Raw genomic sequence first — 9096 nt, forward strand, 5'->3', positions numbered from 1 at the left:
ATCGCCCCAAGTTGAAAAAGATGATTAACACATTGAATGATAGTCTGGATCCCCAAAAGTCTCAAAATATTAAAATGTTTGGCCAAGTAATTGAAATTTAGTATAATTTATTGTAATTTTTCAAATTTAGTGTATATATATATATGTACATACACACATATGTATATAATAAGTAGAAGATGGGGGAGATATAGTTAGATAAGCTATCTGAAAAAAATCTGGGGGGGTTTAGTGAACTGAAAATTTAATACCAATATTAATGACATGGCAGTTAAAAAAGTAATGTATTCTGTGGTTTTTTAAAAAAACAGTTATTTTGGTCAGAACTAGGAAGGTGTTATATATGCTTATATACTTCACATTGGATAGAATGCATCGGAGAGAAAATAAAATTAAAACATCTTTTATTCTACAACAGATTGATGTGACAGAATGAAGATATTTAAAAAAAAAGAATGACAGTTGTTTGAGAGGCTGTGGGAAGACAGGGACACCAATGTTCTGTTAGTATACCGATGGTTGGAGTCTTCCTATAACTCCTAGTTGTCAATGTTCCCTATGTTCTAATATCATATTTGCTCATTTGTAAATGTGCTTTTTTCTTCTTCAGTAAAAGGTATCTTCTTAGAGACTAGGGTGTATTTTATTTTGTTTTAGCATACTGCCTTGCACATAACAGGTATTTAGTAGATATATATTGAAGTGATTTGACTCATTCCAAGAAGTTTCGTTAGGAGTTTAATCTAGAAGGTCATCACCATACATTAAGTCTTTTTAGACTCACAAGATTTAGTACATGCTCTTGTTGCTTGATTCCACCAATTAAGGAGATGTCTCAAATCAAGGGAGTGATCACATAGTGACTTGGAACTGGAGGAGTCTTTTCTCCATATTTTGAAAAAAAAAACCACATAATTTTCCTATTTGTATAGTTTTGACTAGCAAATGTGTCAGTATGACTGGGACCATGTGGCATACCAATGACTTGAAATCAGTCAGATCATCTTGATTCCAGGCTGCCACTCACTTATGCTGGCTTAGGCAAAACATATATATGTATGTATATATATCATTTTTAAAATGGAGTTAGATCAGATAGTGTATAAAGACCCTTCATTCAATTTCTAATATTTCATGATTATTTGAGAAAAACATTTTAAATTGTTGCACAAACTATGCAAGAATCAAAGGAAGTACTCCTTTCCAGAACTAGACAAATAACAACATGTATACTCTATTTAATGCATCATCATATTTTTAATAGATAGACATTGTATTTATATTTATTGTTTAACTTATTAATATAACATTTTGAAAGTTATTATTATTTATAGTTGTATGTTTTAAATCAAATTACAAATGTAAATAACTACAGACTTTATTGTTTTATAATTGTTGGTTATTAATTTATATTTACTTTACTGATGTAGGGACTTTGTATTTGGAGCTTCAAGGTATCTTAAAGATCTAACATGCTAATTTTACATATGAGGAGACTGAGATCCAAAGAGGTTAAGTGACTTATCCAAGGTGAAAGAGTCCATAACAGAGTAAACTCATACATAGGTCCTCTATCTTGGAGTCCAGCTATCTTTCTAATACACAATAATGTTTTAAATTTTATTTATCATGTACACTAGGTTTCTGCTTATTTTAATTTCTAGTAATTAAAGTCCATTACATTATAATGCTGACACTTTTATCACATGGTCCAGCTAGGATATAATTTGGAGTGAATAAGCAGGATGATTAAATTTATTTTCCATGTTATATTGAATGTTATCTGCTTTCCAAAAGAAAACTGATGCCTCAGAATGAGGTGGACAATTTATCTTTAAACATCTAAAATTCAAGGCAAGGAAGATGAAAATCACTCACTCTTCAACCCTAGTGCATGACAAAAATTTTGACAGCATTTTGTATTTGTTATAATACCAGTGTTTGCCCAGTGCCTGGCACATAATGGGTGCTTAATAAATATTAATTAATTTCAAAATATAACTGAATAGTTATAAAAACCATCTACTAGTAGGGGTGGCCAGGTGGCTCAGCGAGTAACAGCACTGGTCCCAGAGTCGGGATGACCTGGGGATGGAATCCGGGCTTAGATACATACCACTACACCCAGAAATAACTGGCCATGTAACCTTGAGCAAGTTACTTAACCCCAATTGCTTAAAAAAAAAACAAAAAAAAGCCATCTACTAGTTTTGAACAGCCTTCTCAGTGGTAAACTCCAGGAATTCTTTGAATGAGTTCCTAGTCTTCCCTGTCAGAGGAAGCTCAATCTAGAGCTATAATAGACTTTGGGAATCACTAAATTCAACCCTATCATTTTATAGATGAGGAAACTATAACACTGAGAGGTAAATGCCTTGTTCCAGGTTACAAAAATAGTAAGTAACAGAATTGAGATTCAAACAGTTTCCCTTTGACTTTGATTTGGCACTTTTTCCTACTTTATCACCTTGCAAAGTGCATCTTTTTTTTTATTATACAGTCATAACCTTTCATCACTGACACATAGAAGACTTGTGTAATCATGCAATTAGGATGTACTAGGCATTTTTAGAGGGAAAACCTGCTCAATTTAAGATTTCCATAAATATGCAACGCTAAAATTAGCCCCTGTGGCTTTCTCTTGACTTACTTTATGATAAATAAGAATAGGACCTTTGCTTTGCCAACTTGCTTCCCTGTCTTAGAGTCTCTTTCTCCCCTTCATATTAATTTAATTTGCAGTCATTACAAAGCAGTAATAGAAATTAACATAGCATTTTATTATTAAAATAACATCTATGTATGAATTTGCCAGTAATATTTATAGGTTTTCATATTTAGTTATTGTTATAAAGCAACATTTCCAGAAAGATAAATAAATTGTTGACAATGTGCAGATGGAAACATCAAATCAGTACAGTCATTTTTTCAGTAGTGCCTAATTCTTCATGATCCCATTGGATTTTTCTTGGCAAAGATACTAGAGTAGTTTACCATTTCCTTTTGCAGTTCATTTTGCGGATAAGAAAAGTGAGACAAACAGGGTTAAGTGACTTGCCCAGGGTAACACAGCTCATAAATGTCAGAGGCCAAATTTGAACTCAAGTCTTCCTGACTCCAGGTCTGGCACAATATCAACTCTCCTGACTGACTGCTCCATAATCAAATCAATACCTAGTATATGAAGAAAAGCTGTTTTAGTAATATATTTTTTTTTTGCTTTTTGGGGGAGGGGGAAGAGCAGGCAATTGTGGTTAAGTGAATTGCCCACGGTCACATGGCTAGTAAGTGTTAAGTGTCTGAGACCAGATTTGAACTCAGGTTCTCCTGACTTCAAAGCCAGTGCTTTATTCACTGTGTCACCTAGCCACCCCCATTTTAGTAATATTGAGTTGAATTCTTTTCAGCAGGACTGATAGGAAGAATTGCTAAACTTGGAATCAGGAGATATAGATTCCAATCCAATCTGTCCATCTTGTGAAAAAGAATGTTCAAAGATAATGGACAAAATGTACCTTTTAGTCCTTTGTGATATTGTTCCTGTGACCAGAGACCATTGAACCCAAGGAGGTCAGCTAGGTGCCCTCTTACCATTTTATCACTTATTATTATGAAGCAATATATAGTTGGATTCAGAAAGACCTAGGCTCAAATCTTGCCCATATCCTTAAAGCTAAGGATGCACTAGAATATTAGAAAATCTTTGAGACTAAAATATTTGAAAAATTAGAATATCTTTCTTCCCCTGAAACACAGTACACAACTTTATTTCCCCACCTCCCCCGACCTCAACTCTCCAGGCCAGCCATTAACCAATTGTGAATCCAGTATAAGACTGTTATTTATATTTTATGAATACCTGTGAGAAATGGCTAATATTCAAAAGATTATCATGTTTTTGTTAGCACATTTAATCCTATGAAAATACACTTCTCTACATGCTTACTAATGATTCTCCCTGAGAAAACTCCCAGAGGGTGCTAGATGGCTCAGTGACTAGAACACTGGGTCTTGAGTCCAAAAGACCTCAGTTCAAATCTACCCTCAGTAACTTACTGTTTGACATTGGACAAGTCATTTCACATCTGCCTCAGTTTCCTCAACTTTAAAATACACATAATAATAGCGCCTTCTGTCTTAGAGAACCAAATAAGATTTTTCTAAAGTTCTTAGCACAGTGCCTAAAAAATAGTAGACTTTATATAAATGTGTCTTTATACCCCTCTCCCCACGATTTTAACAAATGAAATCATTTATGGACTTATACATTATGGTAAAGTATATTTTAATGCCATGATAGTTGACTTCATGATGTCATAGAATCTCAGATCTGGAAAGGTTCCCAATCATTCTGCCCATCTTATCCTGCAAAAGGAATTCATCCTACAAAATCTCCAATAAACTTTTGTGTATAGTCCTCCAAACAATGGAGAACTCACTATAACCCAAGCCATGCTGTTCTACATTTGGACAGCTCTAACCTTTAAGGAATATTTCATTCTATGAAAAAAAAAAGTCACTATAACTTCTGCCCTCTCAGGTTAAGAAAAATAAATTTAATTTATTTTTTCACCTGACAGCCTTTCAAATATTTGAAGACATCTGTCATGACCCCAGTAACCTTTCTTTTCTCTAGGCTAAACATATAGAATTCCTTCATTTGATTCTTATATGGTATGAGGACATGAGTCTCTGGAAATGCTTTAGGTTGTCAAAATAATTCCTAAAGTACTGTGCTTTGTGTGATCACAAAACTCCAGCTGTGGTTTGAGCAGGGCAGTGTGTAATCTGATTCAATTAAATTCAGTGAGTCTGTATAATCAAGAAAACAATGTGTTCCCTCAGGGAGATGACATTCAAGCAAGGGTATGCAACATGAACCCAAATAAACAAAGTGCAAACAAGAGTGAAGAAGGAAAATCCAATAGCAAAGAGGGAGATCATAGCAGGCTTCAGAGAAGGGACATCAGAGTCAATCCTTGAAGGATTCTAAAGGCAGAATGGAATGGAGATAGTTACTGGTCTTCTTATGTGGTTTTCTACCATATTTATAAGAAATTAATATTAGAAATATGGCTTGGCTTTTTTTTGCTGAATCTGTCCTATTTGAACAGTATTGTAGTTAAATTAAGATTATTTAAATTATTTTTTGACTCCAGTATCTTTAGAAATGAGAAGAGAGACAAGATGAATATATTTCTCCTGAAATGCTTAGTTTTATGTTATGGATTATCCCTATATTTTTTGTCAGAGGATTTAGGTTCAAATCCCACATCTGATCAGTTTCCCCAATTCACCTTATCATTTCTGGGTCTCAGTTTCCTTCTTAGTAAAACGAGTAGGCAGACTTTGATATCCTTCCAGCTCAAGATCTGTGGTCTTATAATCCTAAAACAACCTTAATAAATGGTATAATAGCAATCACACTTTTTGAGTAATTTTTTGAGATTTTTGAGATAAACATTTTGAGATTTGAGTCTTTTTGTGATGTTGAGGTAAACTTAAAAAAATTCCAGGGACAGCTAGGTGGTGTCAAGGAAAGAGCACTAATCATAGAGTCAGGAGGATCTGAGTTCAAATCCATCCTCAGACAGTTGACACTTACTAGCTCTGTCACCCAGGGTAAGTTACTTCACCCCAATTGCCTCAACAACAACAAATTCCAGTTCTGCTACTTATTAACTGGGTGACTGGGTAAATTAACTATTGGTACCTGGCAAATAGTAGGCAATAAATACCTTCTGAGTAATTGATTGATTCTCTTAGAATTAGACTTCATCATATTTAAAACAAAGAATTTGATCTGTATCAGGGGTTGACAATCTATGCCAATAGTTTCCCTAGACCATAATTCAAAATGTGTCCTTAGCTTACAGGTCATATTAAAAAAAAAAACAGGCAGCAGGCCAGATTTGGTCTGTGGGCCACAGTTTATAAACTCCTGATGCAGAAGATCTCTGAGATTCATTTTATCTCTAAATCTTAAGTGATGTCAATAGTTTACCATTTGGGTGTAAGCAAATGTGCCATCTGCTGCTCTCTCCTGTTGGGTCTCAGGAAGCAGATCTACCTTTCCACTCTTATCTCTCATTATTTTTTGTTGTAGTCAAATTGAGCTATTCGTTATCCATTGAGCACATCCAACACTTTACCAACTCCATACATTTTATTATATTTCTCATTATATAAAAAATACCTAAATTACCTTAACCCATCTCTACGAGTAAAAATTCTGCTCGCCTTTTAACAACTTAAATTCTGTTTTTTTCACAAAGCCTTCTCTAATGTGAAGAAATTAATTTCTCTTCTGAATTTTGTAGCACCATGTTCTAATGAACTCATGTTTCATGTGTAGCCATTTTAGTAGAATGTCATTTCTTTGAGGGCATAGAGACTTGGTTTTGTATTTTTATCCCTAGAATCTACCATGATGGCTTAGATGTAAAAGATATTTAATAAGCACTTATTGGATTGAATAAAATTGAGTAAATTAGTTAGATGTACCCAAATATAAACTGCAGCCTCCCTCTCCAATAAACTGCAAATTCCTTGAGGAAAGGGACAATATCTTCTTCATCTTTGACTTTTCCCCAATGCCTAGGACATATAGTAGGTGCTGCTTATTTTCTAGTTATATCCATCATGAAAAACAGAATAATTAGAGGGACACAATCTTGCCCATTTTTATTCTGTTACTTTATGAATTATGCCTTAAAAGAGACAAATAAGTATTATCCAGTATATGTTTTCTGTGTTTGATATTTTGTAAGAGATAAATAACATTTTATTTTATGAAGAGGAACACTTTGTTTTTGCTTAACAAGATGTAAAAATATCCTTTTGCTTCTTGCTCATTAAATAATTAAGTATTTCATCAGGTTCTTCCCCTATCAGAAATTATATACACAGGAACCTAAGGTAAATCACATATACTGAGCAATAGTAGTTATGAAATCAGTACCTTAAAAAAAATCTCCTCTCAGGCTTCTCTTTAATAGTGACTGAGCAACAAAAAGTGTATAAAGAATATTTTCTTTATTCTCTATAGGACCCTTTCAGTCAAAGTACCTTTATTACAACTGATGCAGCAGGTCAAATAATAGGGAAAAGGAAAATTCTCCTTTATTTTACTTTTTTTTTTTTTTACTAAAAGCCATAATATGATTAAGCAATTTTAAAATACTGGGTTCATGGTCTCAAATAGTGTAATTGCCTTTTCCTCCTCCCTCTTACAAGCATACATATATTTTTATTTCAACTGTGATTTTTTTTCCAGAATAAGCATTTCTCATTAATTTCAAACTCCCACTAATGTTAGGTGCCTAGAAAGGTGTATGGGGTGATAAAGTAGGCAGCCTAAATTATTGTCATATCATAGAGAATATAAAATCTTTATCATGCATAGTTATTTATTGCTAATAGTTCATATTAGCAAGCAAAAAATCTGAAAATATACAGTTCATTTTTAAAATAAAGATAGTCTATTATGAAATAAGACATATTTTCCTTTTTCTTGTGAGATCAAAATGCATAAACATTCATTTAAAATAATGTCACCATAGAAAAGCTAAAAATGTTTTAAAATCCTATGTATTTAATTATAGCCAATAAAATATACAGATGATATAAAACAGAATTTTTAAATACTAAAGTTCCACAGGAAGTACTGAATCTATATTCTGGAGTCTCACAATACAGTGAATATCTGGAGAGAGAAAATGTTCTTATGTATAATTTAATGAGAAGTCAAGGTAGTAGCAAATTCTACAGTGAGTTTCAGTAAGAGGTTTAGGCATAAAGGCAGATGGATCAAACTGGGTCATGTTAGATGGAAGAAACACAGGTGTAGCTCTTCTGCTACACCAAGCAGAGAAAACCAGATAGCTATGCTTCTGTTGTTCTCTGCAAACACATTACTACTGTTAGGAGGGAAGAACTTGAAATCTTTCAGGATGCTTTTTTTCCCCCAGGGTTTAAAAAGGCTTATTGTCAAGAAATGCTCTCTGTGATCATTCTTACTAAATGCTAAGCAAAATCGATCTCAATGCTAGACCCTGTCTCTTTTCTAGCTGTGTACACTAGAGAAGGATATTGGTCCAGATGACTTCTATTGACAAAAAGTAAGCACTGCTTTTAGCCCTGATTGGATGACTACCAAGATAAAAGAGATGACCACATGGACAGAAAATAAAGGCATGTGGGAAAAATGGCCAAAAGGGACAAAGAGGTACCCAGCATATGTGGCAGATTATTAACAAAATAGAAATTAGTAGGACAGTATCAAAAAAAGAACCTGGGAGACAATAATGAAAGATAAACAAAATACATAAAGGAGAGAAAGTCAACTGAATATTTAATAATGTCATAGTAAAAGATTTTCTGAGGGATGTCAAGAGAAACTTCTAGGTTTCTTTGCCTCAGTCTTCAAATAATTCCATTGGGACAATCATTTTCCTGTTTTTTTTGAGATGTACAGTCAGAGATATAAGATATATTATAGGCAAGTGCAAAGGATTTCCTAAACCTAATTGACAGTATAGATCTATTTTGTCATCAGTATTGCATAGCATTCACCTGGAGTATTGTATAAACTTAGAGTAGTAAAAAATTATGAAACTACTGGCCAAAACAGAAAACTTGAAGTGTCTTGAAGACTGGCCCACTAACTCCTTGTAATGGTTTGAATTCCCCTCAGTAAAGGACACAATTTTAATTTTGAGAGGTAGGGAGAAACACTTAATAAGAATTACAGATGGCTGGAAAATCTCTTGCTCAATCACAAATAGGTAAATCCAGGAAAATGGCTTCTAAATATTGAGAATATTTTTATTTAACAGGAACTATAAAAATAGACACAAAAGCTTTCTTAAAAAGAAGATTGAATTATATTACCAACTTGCCAGTGTCTTTCCAGTGGTATCAATTGTCTTACATAAAGTGAAGCAACAAATCCAATAAGATCTATACCCCAGTAAAGTGAAAGGGGAAGGGGAGAAAACAGTTTGAAATCTGCTTAGATTATTAGTTTAACAGAACAATAATGAAAACAAGAGAACCTCTTTCCCTCTTTTGATTTCTTATCTGTCCAAAACCAAA

The sequence above is a fragment of the Petaurus breviceps genome, unplaced genomic scaffold (genome assembly GCF_028583685.1).
Source record: "Petaurus breviceps papuanus isolate PSGF00001 unplaced genomic scaffold, PetGlider_PUasm1.0 90895, whole genome shotgun sequence".
Classification (NCBI taxonomy): domain Eukaryota; kingdom Metazoa; phylum Chordata; class Mammalia; order Diprotodontia; family Petauridae; genus Petaurus; species Petaurus breviceps.